We start from the raw sequence: 24,726 nt of genomic DNA on the forward strand, positions 1-24,726 counted from the left end.
CCTTGTCTCCATTTCGAGTCCAGGATTCGTTTCACTTCGTACTCCAGCTCGCCATCCCGCATTACTGGAGGCGTAGCTCGGCTTCTGGCGTTTCTTGCTGGTTTCAGGAGTCCGCAGTGGAACACTGGATGTATTCGCAGGGACGCCGGTAGTTTCAACTGATAGGCCACAGGGTTGATTTTCCGCACCACCGTATAGGGCCCTATGTATCTGGGATGGAATATGCTACGCCACCTGAAACGGATGTTTTTCGTGGAGAGCCAAACACGGTCTCCCACCTGGTAACTAGGCCCTTCGTGCCTGTGGCGATCGGCCCATTTCTTGTACTGGTGCTTGGCTCGCTGCAGGTTGGCCTGTAACTTCTTATGGAGTTGTAAGAGGCGGTCGACTTGTTCCATCACGGTGGGCTGATTTTGTACTTCTCTCGGAACAACCAGCGGCAACGTGGAGGCATGAAAGCCGTGATTGGCTCTGAACGGCGTTTCGTTAATGGAGCTGTGCCAAGTGTTATTGTACGATAGCTATGCCAACCACAACAGCGAAACCCAAGAGTCCTTGGCATCCTCGGAAAAGCAGCGCAAATACTTTTTCAGAGTTTGGTTTAAGCGCTCGGTCTGCCCATCAGTCTGCGGGTGAAAACTGGTGGACAGAGCGGCACTCACCTGAAGGGCCTTGCACCACATGCGCCAGAAGCGGGCCACAAATTGCGGGCCCCTATCGGAAACAATAATCCGGGGGAGGCCATGTAAACGCACCACCTGCGTCAAGAGCATCTGCGCTGTTTGCCCTGCCGTGGGAAGGTTTTTGCAAGATATAAAATGCCCCATTTTTGTCAAGCTATCAACCACCACCAAAATGGCGTTACACCCTTGGTCCAGGGGTAAGCCGAGAACAAAATCCAAACTTATCGTGTGCCAGGGTTGAGGCGGCGTTGGCAACGGCAGCAGTTGTCCCCTAGCCTTGCTGTGTTCTCCTTTCGCCCTAGCACAGGTCTCACAGTGCGACACCCAGCGTTTTACATCTGCGACCATGCCATCCCACCAGAAATATCGTTGCACTAGACGGAGGGTCTTCTGGTTTCCGGGGTGTCCTGCTAGCACCGTATTGTGGCACCAGTTGAAGGCCTGTACCCGTAGCTCTTGCGTGGGCAGGAACAACTTGTTTTTGTGTAGAGGTATTCCGTGTTTCAAGACCCGACAGGGGTCTTGCTTCGCCCAACGCTGCCACCGCATCGTCGAACGGCTGTCCTTGACCAGGTCCACGAACTTCTCCGCGGTGATCACGCACAGGACCTTCTCCGGATGGACGATAGCTTCTAGCTGATGCTGCTGGGCGCTTTCGCTTTCACCAAGTCTCGACAACGAGTCTGCTTTCCGGTTCTCTGAGCCTGGATGAATCGTAACCACAAACTCGTATTCTGCGAAGAATAACATCCATCTCATCTGCCTCTGTGAGAGAAGCCTCGCGGTCTTCATATATTGTAGATTTTTGTGGTCGGTGTACACTGTGACCGGATGTTGTGCCCCCCACAAGTAGTGTTTCCATTCCTGGAAGGCTTTCTTGATGGCCAATAGTTCTTTTTCGGGGACTGAGTAATTTAGTTCCTCAGGACTTAGTTTCTTTGACAAGAAAGCCACCGGGTGTAACTGTCCGGTCAGTTTGTCTCTTTGCGACAGCACCGCCCCCACTGCGATGTTGGAGGCATCAGCCTCGACGATGAACGGGACATCGGGTTGCGGGTGTCGCAGGATGGGGGCGGAACAGAAAGCCTCTTTCAGCTGGAGGAAAGTGTCCATAGCTTCTGGAGCCATTGGAAGACGGCCCCCTTTCTCAACAGCCTAGTGATGGGAGAAGCTAGTTGAGAAAAGTGAGAGATGAACCTCCGATAATAATTGGAGAAGCCCAGAAAGCACTGCACATCTCTCACACAGCGCGGCACCGGCCATTCCTGTACCGCAGTCACCTTTCTCTCAGCCATCCTAAAACCCCCGGGACTCAGGATTACTCCCAGGAACTCCACCTCTGTGACCCCAAACTCGCACTTGCTAAGTTTGCAGTATAAGCGCTGATCTTGCAATCTTTTCAGAATCATTAGGACGTGGCTCACATGTTGTTCAGGGGAGACTGAGAAGACCAGAATGTCATCGATGTATACAATGACAAATCTGTCGATGTAATTCTTCAGCACGTCGTTCAAAAAATACTGAAACGCCGCCGGGGCGTTGCAAAGCCCGAACGGCATCACCAAATATTCAAAAAGACCGAATCTGGTCTTGAATGCGGTTTTCCATTCATCCCCCTTGCGCACTCGGACCAGATGATAGGCCCCTCGTAAGTCGAGTCGTGTGTAAATGGTGGCCTCCTTCACCTGGTCCAGCAACACGGGGATAAGCGGCAGAGGGTACTGATTCCTGATGGTGTATTTATTCAACATGCGATAGTCTATGCACGTTCGAAGATCACCGTTCGCCTTTGCGATAAAGAAAAGAGGAGAAGCTGCAGGGGAGCGGGATGGGCGAATAAACCCCAACGCACAGAAGTTGTCTAAATATTCCCGCAGATGCTTGGTCTCGGGCTCGGACAAGGCGTACACCCGACAAGTGGGCATAGCCGCCCCGTCCACCAAGTCGATTCTACAATCATACTCGTGATGGGGCGGCAGGGTCTCCGCTTCTTTTTCGCAAAACACCCCCCGATACCTGACGTATTCTGGCGGAAGCTCGGTCTCCTTTTCGGCCGCCGTGGCCACCTGCCACATCTGAGCGAGGGCTAGCGTGTGGGCGATGGATCCCCTGGCTGTCATACACTGTTCTATACAGTCTTGGGAGGTAAAAACTATGGTTTTATGTCTCCAATCTATGGTCGGGTTATGCCTCCACAACCACGGCATCCCCAAGATGATCTCGTATTGTGGGGCTTCGATTATGTTCAGGGTGATGTTTTCCACGTGGTCCTGGGTCTCGCCGCGGAGCACCAAGTCCACGGCCTCCGTCTGCTCGATGATAGGACCAGAGGTCAACGGTGTTCCGTCCACAGCCAGCACCATCTCAGGCTTGGCCACTGGGACCCTAACCAACCCCAATCGACGCACCAGCCCATCGTCCTTGAAGTTGCCAGTGGCTCCCGAATCGACCATTGCGAGAACCGAATGTGTGGCTGGACCGGTCATAAGGAGCATGGGAAGTACTATGTGGGTTTCTGTTGTCGATTTCTTGCCCCCCGCCAGTGACGGTAATCTCCATTCCGTTTCCCGTACCTCGGTTTCTACCGTGTCGGTCGACCGTGCGCCTCCCCCGGCGGTAGCTTCCGCGACGGTGATGGCCACCTTCTTCCCAGCGAATCCCGTCGTTCTTTTCTTGGGTTTTAGGGGACACTCCCTCACGTAGTGTCCCTTTTTCCCACAGTACATGCAGAGTCCCAGGACTCTGCGGCTTTCTCTCTCGGTTTTCGACAATGGGGACGGACTGCTCCTACCTCCATAGGCTCAGGACCTGCCTCCCGCACGACATTCGGGGCGCGGCTGTCCGGATCCCCTCCGACCCCTGACCTCTCTCCTTTTCTCCGATCCCCCCCTCTCTCTGATAACCGGTGATCAAGGCGTAACGTGAGATTGATCAAATCCTTGCAGGTCGTGGGCTGGGGGTCTATCCACGCCAGCACATCTTTAAGTTCATCCTTCAACCCTTGATAGTACAAGGCCATTCTTTTTTCTTCGGGCCAGGCTGTCTCGACCACCAACCGGTTAAACTTAGTCATATACGTGACCAAGTCTTTCTTGCCCTGACGCAATTCTAGCAGTTCCCTGTCTGCGCTTAGAGTGGTAGCCCTGCGGTCGAACACCCTTTCGAATTCTTTTCGGAAGGTGTTCCAGTCGGTCAGTAGCGGATCGTCGTTCCTGACCAGAGGAACCGCCCAATCGGCGGTGTCCCCGGTCAGGTACGAGATCGCAAAGGCCACCCTTGACAGGTTAGTAGGGAACGACGACGGACGACACGACAAGTGAAGCGTGATCTGGGTTAGGAACGTCTGAATTTTTAGGGGGTCGCCCGTATACCGTTCTGGACTAGCCAACGGAATGGGCGGAGGCACCGTAACCTGAATTGGAGGCGGACCAGCTGCAGCGTCAAAAGGGTTCCTGGCCTGTCTATCCACCCTCTCCCTCAAAGCCGCTGTCTCAGCTCGAGACGCAACCAACTCTTGTTGTACCGCAGCCAAGGCTTGCAGCACATCCTCGAGCGTTGCCATCCTTGTGAATCGCCCCGACCGGGAGGAGAAGATAACGTGGGGTTCGTGATTCTGTCACGGTCTTCCGGTTCTCCTCAGGATCAGGGCGATGCTCAAAGGGGTCCCCCTCCTGACATCCCCAAACTCTGATTCTAGATAACCAGAGTGTTGAGGCGATCAGGCGAGGGAAGGATAGGGTAGGGGCTGCGTGGGAAGGGACACCTGAAAAACAAAGTACATGCGATTAGACACCTCTCACATGCTATCTACACTCAGGTGGTCTCGCTAGTTCCTCCTCCTACCTGCTAAAGCGTCTCCCTGCCAATAGTTCCTCTGGCAGCTACCAGTCGTCTCTCGGAGACCGCTGCACAGGGACCTATGCCAAAACCAACAAGTGCAAGAAAGTTAACACGGGCCAACCTGTCCATCCATGCCCCACCGAGCTCCACTCACCCAGGTCTACGTACGTACCCACTCTTAACCCCCACTCTCTTGTAACAAAAACTGAAGAAGGAAGGATTAGGGCAAAGAAAGAAATCGAGAGGACCCTTTTTGTCAGGGCTTCTCTGCTTGGCAGTTGAGGAACCCCTTTCCTTCTGTCAAGGCTAGTTCCAATATCCGCCACACTCTTTGAAAGTCTCACACTCTCCTAGTGTGGGGCCCGGCTCCACCTCATTGGCTGCCAGAGGGCCGCTTAAGGATAAACTTCAAACACAAGGTACATGGCCGGCTCCACCCACATGGCTGCCAGATGGCCGTAAACATTAATCCAGTGTTACCTAGTCTCTTCACAAAAAGTAAGAAAAAGCACCTGCCACGGTCCGGGCCGCCGTGTAAACCTTCACGGCCTGCCTGCCGCCTGTTGCGGGTGTCCGCGCACTGCTGCGCGAGCAGCAGGGTTTCGGTGACAAGAGGAATCACCGGCTTCACCTCGCTTGCTCTGTTCCGGGGTTCGCGACGCAGACAAGACCAGCCCCACTGCGTGCTCTTCGGAACTCCTGCCGCTCACCGACGGCTGTCCCAGGAAAGTTTCCGCCTCTTCCCGAGGCTCTCATCCAAACACCAGAAGAGTAGAAAAATGCACCGCCGCTCGAACGCCTTCAGCGCCTTCCGGGTTTCAGAATCACGAACAACGTCCTAACGCGTTGTTCGTGATGATAAAGTCTCTCGCCCCTCCCCCTGTCTGGGGTTGCTGGGACGTGTAGTTCCACTGGCTTTCCCCGCGCAACTACGTAGGCGCCCAGGCCCTCACACCCTGACACCCAGTGCCCAACTCAGGGTGCACGGATTACTGTCCGATCCCTTCCCCATATCGCGCAGCACATGGCAGGGCTGCCCCCTTTACCCGCTATTGTTCACGATAGCAATGGAGCCCCTGGCTGCCCATATCCGGAACACCATACGGCGCGTGGTATAGGGTTTAGTACCAGGAGCCTGCTCATATCATTGTATGCCGACAACGTGACTCTTTATCTCGTTAACCCGGAGGAGAACCTAGACCCAATTTTGAGGGAGTTTATTCGGTTCGGAGGCCTAGCTGGTATTTTTGTTAATTGGGCAAAATCAGTGATATTTCCCCTGACAGATGGCACGCCTCGGGTATCTTCCGAATACCCTTTAAAGTGGGAAGCTGAGGAGGTCAAATACCTGGGCATAAGGATCAGTCGGGATACACAGGAGGTCTGGAATCTGAACTATGGATGGGCTTTTGTGTGGTTGGAAGAAAAGGTGAAGATATGGTCCAAGTTGCCGTTGTCCCTAGCTGGGAAGATAGCATTGGCTAAACTGGTCATTTTGCCCGAATTCCTATACTTATTTGTAAACATTCCGATCCCGCTCACGCTGCATTTTTGCACCGCTCTCAGGTCGCAACTCATTTCCTTGGCATGGGCAGGTGGACAAGCCAGGACATTCTGGGACATGCTGACACTCCCACTACGACAGGAGGGATTGGGAGCTCCGGATATGCGCCTTTATGCACTTTGCGCTCAGGCCCAATTCTTGCATTTTTGGGTGCACCCGACGTCCTTCCAGCCTCATGTGGCAGTAGAGCTCGCTGCAGTTGCACCTGTTCCGCTTAAAGTAGCCATCTATAAACCGTTGTGACGTCCCCGTGGAGATATAGACACCACCGAAGCGCTGTGTTGGGCATGGGATGAGCTGCCTAGACGGGCGGGGATCCCAGTGTTGTATGCTCCCTCGATCCCACTGGCACAGAACCCAATGATGCCCTGTGTCGGAGACGGAATTAGTAAGGCATTAGAACAGAAAATGCAACTTCACACCTTCGCTGATTTATTCCCCAACAGCGAATTTAGGCCACCTCCGACTGCGAACGAGGGTAGGACGGTACCCTTCTCCGAGCTATTCCTGTATCATAAGCTACGAGCGGCCTGTCGGGCCCTTTGCAGGAACTTCCCGGAGGCCCCTCCAGCTCTGCCCACATTGGAAAACCTGCTGCGGTCCCCCTCTCCCCGCAAACTTGTCACGCACATGCAAAACACCGTCCCTTTGGTAAGGCCTAAATCCCTCCAATATTGGAACGAAGACCTTTCCACCCCACTGACCGAAGCACAGTGGGAGTTCTGCTGTAGACAGCTTAAGGAGCTCTCTCCCAACTACAAACTCCGATTGATCCATTTCAAATACCTGCGCAGATTTTATAGAACACCCATAGGCCTGCATCGTATGGGGCTTAGAGAGGATGAGAGTTGTTGGCGCTGCAAATATTCCCCTGCTTCATTTCTACACGTGGCATGGGACTGTCCAGTGATCGTGGATTATTGGTTCAGAGTTTTTACCTTAGTGAGCCAAATTGTTGGAGGGTCGGCGGCCCCATCTCCCGTTCAAGGTCTATTGGGATATGTTAAAGACACCCCGCCCAAGCTGCGCAAGCTACATGTACTGCTTCTATTATATGCTAAGCGCCAAATTGCGGTACATTGGGGTAGGAGGGGGGCACCATCGATTAAGGGTTGGATTGCTGATGTCACCTACGGGCAAACGCAGTTAAATACTTTCTGGGAGCTTGTCTTCCCCACTTCCCGCCTCGTGACATCTGGGACCCATTCCTGACATGGGTTCAGGGGCAGAGCGAATTTCCTGAGGCGGAGCAAACTGGCAACACGCAGGCTGCGGAATAGATATGCAGGGTTAGCGGATATTCTGAGCTCAGGGGCAGATCCCCTCTTTTAACAATTCAAAGACTGTGGGGATAATTGTATATATTTGATTAGGATCGAATAAATCCCGCAATGTACTATGTTGTTCTGGGCTTTGTAAGCTTACATTCTCATATACTGATGTCAAAGAGCATTTGGATTTATGTGGTTAGTGTTCTCATGAATCAAAGGTGCAAGCGCGACGTGACCAAAGATTGTATTATGTGACAATGTATGTACTGTGATTAAGCCACATTCTGTATTGCTATAACAGCAAACTGGCCCGTTCTGTTGTTGAAATGTTTTGTATTTGCACAAAATGTCAATAAAAAAAAAATAATAGTAATAAATCAAAGTATTCAGTAATTGCCATGCATAGTTCTATCCGAAATACATTATCATTTAGCGTCATATTGGGAAATCGCCACTCCCACCCGATCCCTCCCGCTCCCGGAACGCGCATATTCAGGACAACCTGTGAGTGATCAGACAGCATGCGGGGGAGAACAAAGCAAACACTAGGAGATGATGGACGGAGCACTGAAACTTTTCAGACACTCACCCCCAGTCACAGCTCTGGGTTGAATCCATCATCATTCTTTTGCTCACTTTGCCACCTCAGTTCAGACCCAGCTATATGCAAATTAGTCTTAACCCTGTGCCTCACGGAAACCATCCAGCCCGAAATGCCAAGCCAGGTCTTTCCTGAACCGGAAACAAGCATCCAGGGACTGGTTTCTGGTAACACCATTCATCAGCCAGGATAGCTTGAATCCAGTGGCAAAGTGAGCAAGTGACCAACGCCTGGGCATACCCTGCCAACTTAGGGCGAACAAAGCAAACACAAGAAAATGATGGACGGAGCACTGAAACCTTTCAGACTCTCATCCCTACTTACAGATCTGGGTTGAATCCATCATCATTTTTTATCTCACTTTGCCACCTCAGTTCAGACCCAGCTGTATGCAAATCAGTCTTGACCCTGTGTCTCATGGGAACAGTCCAGCCCGAACTGCCATGCCAGGTCTTTCCTGAAACGGAAACAAGCATCCTGGGACCAGTTTCTGGGTAACACCCTTCTTCAGCCATGCTAGCTTAAATCCAGTGGCAAAGTGAGCAAGAGACCCACGTCTGGGCATACCCTGCCAACTTAGGGCGAACAAAGCAAACACAAGGAGATGATGGACGGAGCACTGAAACTTTTCAGACACTCACCCCCAGTCACAGATCTGGAGGTGCCTGATACCTAAGACCCATAGAATGAGAGTGCTCGATAATAGCCAGTAGTCCAAGCGTGTCCACGTGTCATGTTGCGATGAGTGATGAGTGTAAGCGGCTGCCCGGGTGTGTTGTTGGCGCCAGGCATCTAACAAGGCATATGTATCACATAGAGCCTGTAGTATCTTTAGCTAACGCGGCTTGTTCCCGGGGGTCGCGGTGGTGCTTTTAAGGTTTGGATTCAGCAGAATGTTAAGGCCCCCCACAAAAAAAAATATGGTCTGTGTCTACTAGGTCTATTTGTGACTGTAGGCACTGATAAAAGGCAGGATTGTCTACATTTGGGGAGTATATATTGACGAGCAGCACCTGATGACCTGCTAAGTATCCTGTGGGTGCTAAGTGTGTTTCCTGCAGGAACACTATATCAACCAGGCGTCACCGGATGTACTGCAGTACCTGCCTGCACTTACGCATGTTCAGCCCCCTTACATTCCAGGTCATAAATGTGACATCTACATGTTGTCTAATGTCAACCTTGTGTGCCATAGAGTGTGATTGTCATACAGTGCAGCGTGTAGCCAAAGGGACCATGATCGGTGACACCAAGAGCATAAAACAAAAAACCCCGCTTAGAAAAACTGTACCTACAATTCCGACCTCCCCCCCTCCCTTATGTGGCAGCTACCTGCCAAGTACATCCCCCGCAGAACAAATTTCCCAACTTCAAAACTCCCACAAGCCATAAAAGGGTATACATGTGAACATCACAGGGGAGGTAGCAACGCCACGTCGATCCCCCGCATCTTGGAAGATGTAGATTATAACAAGTGTCTCACAGTTTCATTCTAGTGATATTCCCAACACCTGTTAATAGATAAAGAAAAGGCAGCATGATCGCCTTATTTAAGGAACCATCAAGGTGGAGACGTAGTGGTGTATAGTTCCAAGTTCAGCCGGACGGAAAGGGGTCCGTACTAGCATTAGATTGGTCATTTGGCGGCAGGCTCCTTGGGGAGTTCCCCCTGGAGGTTCGTTGTTTCTCAGGAGAGTTACCTAGAGAAAGCTGGAACATCCGTGGGGTTTTCAAAGATGCTTGGCTTACCATTAACATCGACATTGAGACAGGATGGGAAGAGCATTCCATATCTAAGTCCCAGATTCCGAAGTGTGGCATTCACCCCGGTGTATTTACGACGGACTTACTGGACAAGTAAGGTAAAGTCTGGGAATATGGACAGCGCTGATCCCTGCCAGGTCAAGGGACTTTTTTCCTGTGCCAGTCTTAAAATAGTGTCTTTGTGCCTAAAGTTCAATAACCTTGCAATTATAGGCCTGGGAACACTGCCGGGGTTGGGGTGCGGTCCGAGCGGCCAAGGTGCTCACTCAACAACAGACATAGCTGTAAAGGGCTACCCCCCCAACAAGTCGGTTAGCAGTCTTTCGACCAAGTGATCCAGCCGCCCGGTGTTCGTTGACTCGGAAATACCAAATATACGTATGTTAGTCCCTCTACTCCAAGTCTTCATTCTTCATGGCGATAATATCAATCATTTCTCCATCCTGTCCAGTTTTCCTGCCATCTGGGCCAACCCATTTTCAACATCTGGTATCCTGCATTCTGCCGTATCCAGACAGGCATCATGTCAATCTATACATTCCTCCAGTGCATCCAGTCTCTTGTCAAGGGCATCGAAACCTCCATCTAGTGCCTTGAAGCCTGATCGCAGTTCTGCCATCCACACTTCTGTGTCCTGGGGAGGGTTTCCTCCCATAGCTTCCGGCAGCTCCATGTCTGCCATATCTTGGTTGTCTGTCGCACCTAGGTTTTTGACTTTGTCAATGCGGGCCCCGGGTCAGCGGACTAGTCTTCCCCCGGGGATTTCGCGCATTGAAGGACAGGGGAGGAAGGGGTGGGATAAGGGGTGGGGTCGTCAGGTAGGGGTTAAAAGGGGGAGGAAGAGGAAGTCCTTCCTCTTCCTTTCCCCAGCGCCTCAGGGTGGGTTTAGTTAGTGGAGCTTTGGGGTTTCGTTGTCGCGGTGCTACGCGTGGCCGGTTTCGTGGAGTCGGTGGCGGTTGGCGGACACAGCGACGAGTGGAGGACCGGTGAGCGGGGGCGCGGTTGCGGAGTTTAGTGGAGCGGCGGTTGCGGCGGCCTCGTCAGGCGACGGTGGGCGGCCTGTGTGCGGCGGGGGAGTCGGCGGGTGCAGGCTTGGGTGTGCGGCGGAGCTTGTGAGGCGATGGAAGGGGGTGGGGGCCAGGTGCCTGATGACGCGGCGGTGCGCGCGGCTCTGCAGCTGTTGGGCCGCGCTGGGAGGTCGGATTTATTGCAGCCGGGGGTGTTGGATCAGGCGTGGGTGGGGATGGCGAGGACACCGCGTTCGGCGTCCGCAGGGGTGGCGGCGGCCGTAGCAGCCTGCATGGAGGAACCGCCTCCCAAAAAACACGCGGCGGGCGCGCGGGGGGGGGGGGGAGTAGGAAGGCGGGGCCTGTGGGGAAACCCGGTGAACGGCGTCTGAGCCTCCCGGTGTTGGGGTCAGTGCAGGTGGTGGTTGAGGGGGGGGGCGGGGGGGAGTGCGTTCTGACGTGGGAGGGGCTGGGGGTGCTGGGGGGGCGCTTGAGGGGTGGGCGCGGCAGCACTGGGGGGGGACGGGGACGGCTGGCGGTGGGGGGGGCTCTTGCCTTGTGGACTACAGCGAGGACAGTGACCAGGAGGGGGAATCTGAGGAGCCGGTGGGTGAGGACTTTGCCCTGTATCTCTCTGGGAGCGAGTCGGTTGGGGGTGAGGGTGGTGGGTGGGGGGACCAGCCGCCGGACGCATCAGGTGGTGACAAGGGGAAGGGCGGGGGGGCAAAGGCAAGGGCCCGGCTAAAGGGGTGGGGGGGCGCGGTACGGGGCGGGGGACTCCCGGCCCCTCAGGGGGTGCGGGGCGTGGCCGCGGGTCCCGGGTGGGGAGGTGCGGTGGGAAGACCGGTGGGCGGAGATGTCGCTAGAGGAGCGGATACGGGAACAGCGCAGGATGATCGAGGAGACGGTGCGCCGGTGGGACGAGATGTGCACGGCCAGGGAGGGGGTGCCCCCGGGGGGGGAGCGGGCGGTGGGCCGGGTGGCGGCGCGTGGGGGGGGCGCGGGGCCGACGGGGGGGCGCAGGCGATGGGTTTGGGTTGATGAGGCAGGGACGGACTTGACGTCTCAGAGACCTGGTGGCGCTGGGGCCCCCTCGGACTATGTCAGTCCCGGGGGAGGGGGGATCCAAACCAGCGCAGTTTGCTGGTAGAGGCCGGGGTGGACCGGCGGGGCGCATGACGGCCTCCAGACGCCGGGTCGAAGCAGTAGGGGGGTCCGAGGCGGCCTGCCCTCCATCGAGGGAGCGGGCATCATCGGCGCCGGAGTATGAGTTTGTGCAAGGAGAGGAAGGCAAAGGTGTGAAGCGAGTGGTGCGTGAGGTGCGGATGGAGCCCGGCGAGCATGTCTTGGACGAAGAGCTGGATTATGAGTCGGAGAGTGAGGAGTTGGAGGAAGGTGAAGTGCGTGAGGTGAAGGGGACGGAGGCAACGCGGAAGTTTGGTGTTTTACAGGCCACCAAAGCCAGCTGCAGCAAGGCGCCAGCGGTGAAAGTGTCAGCCCCGGGTCTCGGCGGACGGGCGCAGGAGGTGTCTCGCACTCTGACAGGTGAGAGCGCATGGTGGGGGGTGTGGGATGGGGGTGCCGGGTTGGGGCGCCGGAAGTCCTGCAGGTCTGTGGGGGTGGGGGATGGGTCGGTGAAGGTGGTGGGAGAGGCGGCGCAGCCGTCGGTGCCGGCTAAGGCGGCGGCCCCGGAGGGGGATGAGAAGCGGCTTGTGGGAGCCGGTGTTCAGACGGACAAGGAGGGGGAGAAGGAGGGGGAGAAGGAAGGGGGAGACAAGCATAAGAAGAAATTGCCTTATATGGGTTTGGCGATGCCGTTGGGGTCGCATTTGTCCGAAAAGACGAGGGGTAGGATTTGGAAACATGAGTATGTGGACGTTTTCAAACTGTTGCACCGGGAAATTCAGGCGAAGGAGGGGTCTAAGGAGGAGGAGTGGGAGTTGACGCGGCGACCGCGGGTGCCGGTGAATATGGAGAATTGGACGTCGGCTTTCTTGATTTATGCAAGCATCTATTGTGAGAAGCATCAGGATAGGGCGATTGCGTTATTCAAATACATAGATATCATACGTAAAGCGCAGATGCACTTTGGGGGTTTCGCCTGGCTCAGTTACGATGAGGAATTTCGGGCTCGGATCAGCGTCAATCCTGACAAGCCCTGGGGAGAGGTAGATCAGGAGTTGTGGGTGCAGTGGATGTCTTCCACGCAGTCCTCTGCGTCCACGCACACGGCTAGTGGGCTTCCGGTAGCCTATCGGCCTTTTCAGTCACGTCCCGCCTCGGGGGGGGCGGGAGGGGGATCCGGTGGAGCCGGGGGTGCGGGTGGGCAGGCTGCCGCTGCAGGCGCAACAGGACAGCCTGCTAAGAGTGGGGGAGCCACCACAGGGGCCTGTTGGAATTTCAACAAGGGGTTTTGCACCCGACACCCCTGCAGGTTTAAACATGAGTGTTCTAAGTGCGGAGGCCGGCACCCGGTCACGCAATGCTTCACATTGGCCACTCCATCCGAACAGTGGCGGGTCACCAAGGGCAGGGGACAGGCTGGGCCAAAGGGCTCCTACGCCAGTTAGTGTGGAGGCCATGGGTCCTTGGCTCTCCCGCTACCCCGATCGGGAAGCGGCGTTGAAGCTGTACTGGGGATTCACTGAAGGGTTTCGAGTGGGGTACCAGGGGCCGCGGGAGAGCAGATGGGCGGAGAATTTGAGGTCGGCGAAGGAGTTGCCGGGGGTGGTTGAGGCTAAATTGCGTAAGGAGGTGCTGGAAGGTCGAATTGCCGGCCCGTTTGACACGTGGCCGCTGCCTGAACTCATCATATCCCCCTTGGGGGTGGTTCCAAAAAAGGAACCGGGGGAGTTTCGTTTGATTCACCATTTGTCATGGCCTGAGGGGTGGTCTGTGAATGATTTCATCGCGGAGGAGGATTCTCGGGTGCTGTATGCGTCGGTGGATGATGCGATTGGGTTGGTGAGGAGGTGTGGGCGGGGGGCGGAACTGGCTAAGTGCGACATCAAGTCGGCGTTTCGCCTCCTGCCCATTCACCCGGCGGATTTTTCGTTGCTGGGCATGCAGTTTGGGGGGGCCATCTTTGTGAACAAGGTTTTGCCCATGGGGTGTGCGGTCTCCTGCGCTCTGTTCGAGACTTTCAGTTCTTTTTTGCAATGGGCCTTCACTGACAGGGCGGGGCACCGGCTGGTGTCCCACTACTTGGATGATTTTTTGTTCGTCGGCCGGGGACGGTCGGGGGAGTGCGGGGAGACTTTGCGGCACTTTCAGAGGATGGCGGGGGAGTTTGGGGTGCCGTTGGCGCCGGAGAAGATGGCTGGGCCCAGTTGTTGTCTGGCGTTTCTGGGAATCGAGTTGGACTCGGTGGAGTAGATGGCGCGCCTTCCCCAGCAAAAGGTGGAGGAGATACAGGACTGTTTGGGCCAGGTTGTTTTGCAGCGGAAGATTGATTTGAGGTCCGTCCAGCGGTTGTTGGGCTTGCTGAACTTTGCGTGTCGCGTGGTGCGGACGGGCAGGACGTTTTGCAGGCGACTGGGGCTGGCCATGTCAGGGGCGGTGTTGCCTCACCACCGGGTGCGGATTTCGGTGGGTGTCCGTGCGGATCTGCGCGTGTGGCAGGGGTTCTTGAGGGACTTCAATGGGGTCTCCTTGGATTTCGCGGATGACAACATGGTATGGCAGGTGCAGATTTTTTCGGATGCGGCTGGGGCGCGCGGCTTTGGTGTGTTTTGGGACGGTCGGTGGTGTGCGGAGCAGTGGCCGGCGCACTGGTTGACACAGGGCAGGAGTATTGCGTTCTTGGAGTTCTTTCCGCTGTTGGTTGCGCTGCAGGTGTGGGGGCAGGAAATCCGGAACAGGTCGGTGCTTTTTCATGTAGACAACCGGACGGTGGTGGATTTGGTGAACCATCAGAGGGCAAGGGACCTGCGGGTGCTGCGCTTGCTGCGAAGTTTCATGCTGCTGTGCTTGCGTTTCAATGTGCTGTTTCGCGCGAAGCATGTGCCGGGCGCTAGCAATGACATTGCGGATGCATTGTCTCGTTCGCAGTGGCAGCGTTTCCGAAGGTTGGCGCCATGAGCGGACTTTGCCAAGACCAAGGTGCCGGAGGGTATCTGGAGCTGGGGGGAGTGAGAGTGGTGAATCTGGTGGAGAAGTCTGTTGCTGAGTCCACGCGGCGGACATATCGTTTGGCATGGGTGGAATTGGGTGTGTTCTTGGGTTGGTCACAGGATGCGTGGCGGATGTCTCAGCGGGAGTGTGAGGAAGGTGTCATGCGGTATGTGTTGCACTGCATGGATAGAGGACTGTCGTCGGTGACCATTGCAGGAAAATTGGCAGGGATTTCTTTCTATGGGATGATTTATTTGGGTTTCGATCCAGCCAGGGGTGAGTTGCTGAGCAGGATGCTGAAGGGCTGGAGCAGGGAGCGGGGAGGGCGGGGGGGCGCCTGTGCGCGAGGCGATTACTTTTGAGCTGTTGGTGGATATATTGGCGGAGTTAGGTTTTCTTTGTTACGACATGACTGAGTTGGCGTTGTTTCGTTTATGCATGACGTGGATGTTTTTTGGGGCTTTCCGGGTTTCGGAGTTGTTGGGGGGTAGGGTGGTGCTGGGGATGAGGTTTGAGGATGTTCGGTTGGATGGGGTGCGCCTGGGGTTATGGCTGGGGCGCTCCAAGACGGATCAAGCTGGAAGAGGCACGTGGGTGTGACTGAGTGAGTCGGGGGAGTTGGGAGTTTGCCCGGTGCGGGAGTGGAGCAGTTTTTGTGGGCAGAGCGGCCGGAGGGCGGGGGAGATTTTCTGTCATGCCTCCGGGAAGAGGGTCACGGCGTTCCAGCTGCTGGCGGTGTTGCGCATGGCATTGCGGCGCCTAGGCAGGGACCCGGCTGGGTACGGGACCCATTCCTTTCGGATCGGCGCGGCGACGGCGGCGGCGCGGCTGGGTTGGTCCTGGGATAAGATCAGGAAGATTGGTAGATGGCGGTCGCGCTGCTGCGAGCGGTACGTTAGGAAGTAGGGTGGGGGGCTGCAGCGGCTGTGTGAGCGTGTTGTGCGACTTTTTCTTGTTTCTAACGCCCCCCTTTTTCTTTGTAGGTTGTGTTGGGGGTCCAGGAGCCAAGACGGTTACCTGGATAGTTGGACATTCATTTGTGCATTGGGCCGCTAAGTTTTCTGACAGGCAGGTGTACGGGCGTAACCTGGGCCTGAGAAGCAGCAGTCATGAGGTGTTTTGGTGGGGCAGGAGTGGGATGCGCTGGGGGGAACTGTTGCCTTGGCTCACGAAGAAGGTCTTGCAGCAAGGGTGCCCGGATTTGCTCGTTATCCACCTGGGAGAGAATGATCTGGTGCGGCAATCGGCGGTGTCATTGATTTATTTGATGCAACGGGACTTGGAAGCGATGAAACGCAATCTGGCTGGCGCCTGTATTGTGTGGACAGAATTCATTCCTCGAAGGATTTGGAGGGGGGCATTGAAGCCCGCTGCGGTGGAGCGAGCTCGCAGAAAATTGAATAGGGCGATGAGAGTTTTCTGTGAGGACTGTGGGATCAAGGTGCTGGCGCACCCTGGTCTGCGGCTCGAGGAGCCCTTGCTTTTCAGGGACGATGGCGTGCACCTTTCGCACATGGGAAACGCTTACTATATGATGGAGATGAGGGATCTTATCAGTGGGTTGTGGAATGAGTCGATCTGGTGTCTGAGGGGGTGAGGGCGAAAGGTGCACTTGTGCGGGGTGGGGCAGGTAACCGCCCTCCGGGGGTTCCCTGGTTGGCGGATTGGGGAGGGGGGAGGAGTCCATGACGGGCATACTCACCCTTCCGGGGAGGGGGATACTGGGGAAACGTGGGGGTGCGTCAGACCAGTGTACGACGAATGGAGATGATGGTGGAGTTTTTTGGAAGAGAATGAGGAAACGAATGGAAGTGAGAAGGTTGCGGTGTGAAGTGGGGATGGAGTAGTTGGAGTCTTGGAGAGTATGGGATAGTGAGGAGTGTTGTTGTTGGGGATTGTTGGGGATTTGTGTTATGCTTTGGTTATGATTGTCCAACCCTGTCCTAATAAATGGCCTTTTACGCTAAAGTACCTTGCATGGACTGATTATTGCGCGATGCGGGCCCCGGGGGAAGAGAGGTCAGCGGACTAGTTCCCCGGGGATTTCGCGCATTGAAGGACAGGGGAGGAAGGGGTGGGATAAGGGGTGGGGTCGTCAGGTAGGGGTTAAAAGGGGGAGGAAGAGGAAGTCCTTCCTCTTCCTTTCCCCAGCGCCTCAGGGTGGGTTTAGTTAGTGGAGCTTTGGCCACCCGCCCACCCTACAATCACGTAACTAGTTGGTGATGTTACGTTGCAGCGTGCCAGTTTAGGACGGGTTGTGTGTGTGTCGGGCGGATTGGGGAGGGGGGAGGAGTCCATGACGGGCATACTCACCCTTCCGGGGAGGGGGATACTGGGGAAACGTGGGGGTGAGTCAGACCAGTGTACGACGAATGGAGATGATGGTGGAGTTTTTTGGAAGAGAATGAGGAAACGAATGGAAGTGAGAAGGTTGCGGTGTGAAGTGGGGATGGAGTAGTTGGAGTCTTGGAGAGTATGGGATAGTGAGGAGTGTTGTTGTTGGGGATTGTTGGGGATTTGTGTTATGTTTTGGTTATGATTGTCCAACCCTGTCCTAATAAATGGCCTTTTACGCTAAAGTACCTTGCGTGGACTGATTATTGCGCGAATTGCAAATGGCGCTGTTTAGGGTCTTTGCGTGCCATTCCAGCTAGTTGTACATGTCTGTGTGTGGATTCGCTCAATTTCCCCCGCAGCTCAGTCGGCCCCTCAGTTCAACAATGGGCCCCTGACAACCACCACAACGGACTTATTGCCCGTTCAAGTTTCCAGGGTGCCACATAGGTTGCAATATGTATCCCCCCCTCCAGCACGATGGGCAGCAGGGTGGGGCCCTAGAGGCTCCCACAGAACCCAGTTACTTTCTCTCCGCTGCAGCTGATCTGGCTGGGCTAATGTGTACGCATACAGGTCCAACGCAGTGCCGGTCGCTGCTTCAGTCCTCTGTGCAGTTAACAGACGCCTCTGGGCTACACCGGGTGGCGCCACAGGCGGGATCATCAAGGCGCAGCCAGTTCCATCAGGAGTGGATCTGCAGCAAACGAAGAAGGCAGAGAGATGGCCTGACACAGCCCCACGACCGAGTCCCCAGGCTCGCCTGCGGCCCTTGTTGCCACGGGGCCATCCGGGGAAAGCCCCCAGGCCGTCCATCCCTCTCCGCCTGGCATGGCTCTAGCCATTACTCCTCCACTCGGCACAGTCTCAGCTCCAGGTCCACCGGTGATGCCTCACAGGTAGGCCGCAGAAACTCGGTCCAGCACTTAGCTCCGCTCTCCGGAGGACTACACGCCCATGGCTGGAACGAGGAGGAAGGGATCCGCTCAGGCCAGTGCCCCTGCCCACAGCCGTTGTATCTCTCCAGAGAGTTCTCGGGTGGGGGGCACCACAGCCTCTCGAGCGCCGCAGGCCTCTGCCACGTTTCTCAGCCAGTCTGAAGTCCGGCCCGGTGTCAGCAGTCCTTCAACAGCGCTCCTCCGTTTCCGGAGCCCCCAAAAGTCTTGGAGCACCTGCCAGGGTGTCAGGCAAGTGGTGAGCTGTGTGGGAATGCAGCCATGTAGCTAGAATGGGCTCGGATGTGCGGGTATGTCGGCGGAGCTCCAGCTTCGTGTGCCCATTACGGTCGGCAGCCTGGCCACGCCCCCCACAAAGAATTTCTTGATATTAATTAGTGTATAATGAGACTAATGCTAGGGCTAAAATACATCTCTGCCTCACTTCTTTGTTCACATCGAATGACTCTGTGCACTCTCCCTTTCTACCATATCTCGCTCGGTCTGTGGTCCCCGGATACAATTTTCATAAAAATAGTATAATCGATTCCTTAACACCCATATCTGCCAAGAGGCCACACAGTTTAAAATGGTTGACTAAGTTAAATGCGCATGACAAGGTCATAAACCTTTTTGGCTAGGGTGTATTCACGAATGAGGAAATTCAAGCTCATGCTCTGCTCAGTGGTTCCTAATTCATTGTGAAAACCATACTGAACATAACATATTATATTCTTATCTTCTGCCAAGGCCTCGAGTATTGTCAAAACAATTCTTTCCACCACCTTAGAGGTAGAATATTGTAATGTTGGGCCCTAGGCCCTCATGCTGGGTAAAGGACTGACACAGGACACATGGATAGTGTAGTGGGAATGGCCACGAGCACGTGCGCTCGGCCCTTTTATTATCCTCATCACCTGACCCAGTGACGTAGGTGGTGGGTGGGTGTATAGTGTATTACAAACACGTATGAACACTAGAACGTGTCCATGCTAGGACACTACATCCCTCCCAATTTTTTATGACAAAAACCCAAAGTCAAAGTTCAACCTGTGGGAGAAAGAAAACCCATACACAAGTAAGACAGTGACCAAAACTTCTGTATAGTCTCTTACGCCTCCGCTGCTTGGGGTCACATACGATGTTCTTCCTGTCGCGGAGACCACCAGTTTACTGTGGCACCAGCCATGGGTGTTCGATGGATCCAGTCTGTTGACGACTCTGCCTTGAAGTTGTACTCACAGTCTTTTCTTCGCTTTACTTCCATGGCGACGAACGCAGTTGAAGTTCTTGTGGTTCACCGCTAGCTGTTGCCGTTCACCTTTCCGTCCTGTCCTCTTCTTCATCTGTGGCGTGTATTCTGTTTTGGCAAAAGACGGATTGGTTGCAAGACACCCCTCTCACCATGATGCCTCTCTCGCAGGTGTTCCCCTGCCACGGGATGTCCCTGAGGCCCTCTTCATCAGATCTGTCCTGGGTTGAGTGTCCTGTATCGTGTTACTCCCATGCCGATAAGTGCGGGTGCGGAGGAGACGACAAGTCTCACCTCAGATTCCACAGTCAGACCTGGAGGGTAGCTGTTGGCTCCTGTTTTCGCGCGCGATGTCTTCATCCTCCTGGGACCTTTGCTGAAGGGCGGCTGATGACCATCTCTCGTCGCGGGGATGCTCTCTCTCACTGGCATCCCTGAGGCCTTTGCCCCTGAGTCACCACGGCTGGCGTTGTCCAGTGTCCGCGTGACCCCAAAGGTGGATGTTCCGAATGGTCCGGCCTGCACACCTCTGCAGATCCCAGGTGTGCTGAAAGCATCGTAAAGCAGATGGTGTTCTCTCCGTGCCACGGGTGTTCTCAGGACTTGCTCTCCATGTTCTGGCACTTGTCGCCTTCCTTGTCTTCGAGGTGTGAGTAGTCTTGCCACACTCCTCTCTCTTTCCTCGATTCTTTTCTCCGTGAGGGTGTCGAGTCACTCTGACTTCTTCTCCTTCTTCTTGCAGTGGCAACCGTGCCACTCAGACCTCTTTCTTTACCCTTTTTCCTTTTAGTGGCAGACGTGCCACTCCAATGTAATCTTCCTTCTTTTCTTGTAGTGGCAAACGTGCCACTCCGATATCTTCTTCCCTTCGCGACCTACTCTGGACCCTTTCTGTTCTCCACTTGGTCTGGCCCGGCTTCTCCATGCAGCGCGCGCACACTGCACGTGTTCCCCCTGGTCTTGTCCTCGTCCGAGGGCACTCTCTCCATCTTCCTCAGCATTCCGAGTTAGGGTCGTGACCTTTTCTTCGTCTTCTCCTTTTCACCAGTTACTTTGGTTGTTGAAGTTCGGGGGCCATACTCTTGGTCCTCTTCGTTCTTCTCCTTTTCACCAGTTACTTTCATACTCTTGGTCCTCTTCGTTCTTCTCCTTTTCACCAGTTACTTTGGTTGTTGAAGTTCGTGGGGCCATACTCTTGGTCCTCTTCGTTCTTCTTGAGCTTCTTGGACCACTTGACGGTCCGCGCTGCCGATCACTGGCAGGATACCTTCGGTCTTCCGTCAGACCTTTGTTTCGTAGATTTGCTGACCCGTGCGTCGGTCACCTCCTTGTGCAACCCCTGGCGGGTTGGCATTGTGGTGCGACCATTTGGCTGGTCGTAGGTTTGCTGACCCGTGCGTCGGTCACCTCCTTGTGCAACCCCTGGCGGGTTGGCTTTGTGGTGCAACCATTTGGCTGGTCGGCTTGGCCTTTGTGGTGCGACCATTTGGCTGGTCGGCTTCACGAGGTGCATCACGTCGTGTGACTACCTGTGTTCACGAGGTGCGCCACGTCGTGTGACTACCTGTGTTTGCTGACTTGTCAAGCGCTGGTGCGTGCTTCTCTTCGTACCGTCGTGGTACATCTTCAGTGTAGCTTTGCTCCTTGCGCCGTGATCTCTTGTTGTGGTGGCTTCTTGGCGCCACTGGGTGTGCTTCTGCATCCTTACCCGTCAGTGTCAGATACTTGCTGCGCCCATCCTCTTCAGTGGGTTCCTCTCCTGTAGGCGCTGCTGTGAACCTTCCGCGTCCGGGGTACATCTGCGCTGAGTCCGTTCGCTCTCTCGAGGGTCCGCTCCACTTGATGCGGCGACGGCGCAGTCCTTGCTGGGGTGGATGTGGCTTGACACCGTTTTTCTTTCTTCCTCCTTGTCGCTGTGGGATGGCGCTGCATCCCTGTGGCACCCTGTCTCTTCTTCCTTGCGCTGCAATCCGTCGGTCTCCTGTGGCTGCTGGATTTCCTTGGCTTGCTGCAGGCTTGTTTATTTTTCTATTGCTGCAGTACCACCAGTGGCCACTAGATGGCAGTGTTGCTTTCATCTCCATGCAGCAGCACCCTTCTTGGCTGCCAGAACTTTCTGCCCTGTTGTCTTCCCTTTTTCCAGGCTTCACTCGGGCTGTGAGGGGAGCTGGAGCCAGGCAGAACAGTGGAGTGCAGGACACCACCAGCCAGCAGGTAAGTCTTTTTACATGTGTGTGTGTTGGGGGCAGGAGGGCACAGGCATTTCCGGTGAGCTGGCCGGGGGATGAGGCATCACTCGCGAACTGGGGGAAGAGATGCTCCTTTTCCACTTCCTTCAGGCACCTTTCTTGGGGATACTCACTTATGTGCCTGGCAGCTCTTCACTCTCTTTTGCTGCTGCACGGGCTCCTCGAGACTTTCGCGCTTGTTGTTTATTTTATTTCGCGCTTCACGGCGCCTTTGATCTGCCGCCTCTGACCGATTTGGGTCACACGCCCGGAGGCACCACTGAGCGGGAGGGGGACGCTTTACCTTCTATGCCCCCGCATTGCTCCGACCACTTTTATTACGCGCCGGCCTCTCCCGCTGGCCGGGAGTGTTGACTGGGGTGCTGGCGCTGTTCTCCCCCTTTCCCTCCCGCCCGCGCGGGAAGGGGGGGTGCTGGTACCTCTCTCCTCTGGCCGGGTGCTTAGCTCCGGAGAATGCTTCGCAACCAGGGCTCACCTTCCGCCCTGCTGGGCTTCCTCTCAACGCGGGTTGGCTCCCGCTGCAGCAGCGTCACTTCTCGCTGCAGCTCCTTTCTTAACGGCCCCATCTCGGCCGGCGGGTCAGATCCTCGGTGCGGGTGGGCTCAGCTGCTGCGGGGTGGGCACCCGCTTGGCTACCCTCACTTTGGCGCGCCCGTTCACCCATGCGGGTGGGCTCCGCGTGGTGCGCTCCACTTGCGGGGGTCGTGGCCGACGCGGGTGGGCTCCGCTCGGACCACTCTGCACCCGGGCACGGCGGCAGGCTCGACGAGGTCGGGGTGGGCACCCGACTTCCTCCCCTTCACGGTGCGGGGTGCTCCCGGTCACTGGGGGACGTGCTGCGGGCTCCGCCTCGCCCTGCAGGCTTCTCGGCGCGTCGCGCCTTCATGCAGAGGGGGGTGTCCTCACTGGGGGCAGTCCTCTCTCCCTCTTTGTTTTTTTTTCCTTCGTTGCTCAGATTGGGGGCTGCATACGCGGGTTGAAGTACCCGCCTCGTTGCCAGTGTTATGTTGGGCCCTAGGCCCTCATGCTGGGTAAAGGACTGACACAGGACACATGGATAGTGTAGTGGGAATGGCCACGAGCACGTGCGCTCGGCCCTTTTATTATCCTCGTCACCTGACCCAGTGACGTAGGTGGTGGGTGGGTGTATAGTGTATTACACACACGTATGAACACTAGAACGTGTCCATGCTAGGACACTACAAATATAATAGGCAAATAGGCCTGTAACAGCTTAGAACAGATTTGTTTTCTTCTTCTTTTTTTAAAAATTAGGACAATCACAGACTGACTTCAGGTAGGAGGAGGCCTACACTGTAGTGTTTTGTGAGTTTTATGACGGTAACCTTTTGGCTCCTAACGGACTCCATAGAGCTGTGATGTAGGTGTTGTGATGTAGCTTGTTTTAGAATGTTGAGTTTGCAGTTACACACAGATGAATAAAGACATGTAATATGAAGCTCTATGTGTGGCGTTGTGATTGGTAGGTACCCAGGCTGGGGAGGACGGTACAACTTACTACTAGGTAGAGTATAAGTAACAGGAAGAAGGACCATGCTCTCCCAGAGAGTTAGCCATGGTCCAGCAAACTGCTCATGCATGCCACGTGTAACGTTTTCAACATACGGAATCGACGTGTCATGCATGTGGAGTCAAAGCGCAGGTCCAGTCACTGTAATGCAGGCGAAGACAACGGAAGCGTTGCAAAGAATCTACACGTCAATAGCCGAGAACCTGCTGGTCAGGCCATACATAAAGGTACCAATTATGGGACATGTCGTTTCAATCTGTCCCGATATCCACGAGTCATTCAGCTCCTGACCCTTTCAAAACTCCGGATATGGCTGCATTTATTCCAGCAGCCGGTTCCTGTGCACCCTGACTGTGTTCATGCCCTGACAAGAGATTTCCCTGGTGCACTGTGACACACTTGTAGGTTGAGCTGGTGGTGATGCGGGTCCCAGGACCAAGCCACACCAGTATTTTCAATTTTACCTGGCCTGTGGAGCTGGGGTACAGCGTTGTCCTGTCTGTCCTTAGTGCTGAACGGGTGCTGTGGGAGAGCTGCTTTTACCACTGAAACGGTGCTGCTTGGTAAAAAGATTCAAAAAGTCAACCACATTGTGGTTGCTGACATCGGTCGAAGGTCGGATGGATTTCCCTCTTAATTCAGCATCGAGTGAAGGGTTCTGTTGCCGGGCTGGCGACCAACAAGATTGACAGAGACAAGCAGTGCAGAAAGCAACTTTGACGTCTGGTGGCCCAGGGGAACGCTGTAGCTGCCTAAAAGTTTGTGGAAGGCAGGACTACAGTTCCCACAATGCACTAGACCATCTGGATTTGGGAGATCCCATGGAGGGCCCAATGGCCAGATATTCTTAAGATCTGGAGCGTTGTTTTACTTAAAGTTTGCAGGGAACTAGTGCCATTAGGCTTGGGTGTCTGAGGGTGCTTCAGGCTTCGACAGGGCTCCCTTGAGCTAGGGTTGCTGAGAGATAGCCTAGGACGAATCTCAATGAGGCAGTTCCAAGAGCGATGACACAGGCACAGGCTATCCCTCTTTCACTTTGGGCAAGTCTTGCAGTTGGTGCAGGGCGCTTCTTCTTTCCTCTTTAATGCAGGTTGTTTAAAACTGAGGTTCTGATGTCTTCTATAGTAGATTTAATGGAGTTAGGGGTATGGGAGCTAGTAGCCAGAGGGTAGCTAGTCCCTGCAGCTAGTCTGCCCCTGAGGTGACCACATCGGGGATGTGGGTCCCCTTTGCTACCTAGAACCCTCTATTCTGCCACTCCTAAAGATGGTAGAAATCAAACTTTAGTGTACAGATCAGGCTGCTCTCCTTGGAGGTGTGGCTAGCCTTCTGGGGTTGTACACCCCAATGCATAACTAATTTCCCATCTGCCTGGGTGCAAATGTGTTCCTGACCCCTAGGGGTGATCACACTGCCTGGCTGGAAGTCAAAATCCTGTCTTGGCAGCAGGAATGGTGGGCTGGCCAGCCAGGGCACAGAGAAGTGGAGCAACCAGGTGGGCAACCTCTAGATAGCCACCTGGGTGCATGCTAGTCGCCCAGGACACAAGATTTGTGTCAGGGATGAGAAGGCATGTTGTTTG

This window comes from Triturus cristatus, chromosome 6, assembly GCF_964204655.1.
Source record: "Triturus cristatus chromosome 6, aTriCri1.1, whole genome shotgun sequence".
NCBI classification, from domain to species: Eukaryota; Metazoa; Chordata; class Amphibia; order Caudata; family Salamandridae; genus Triturus; species Triturus cristatus.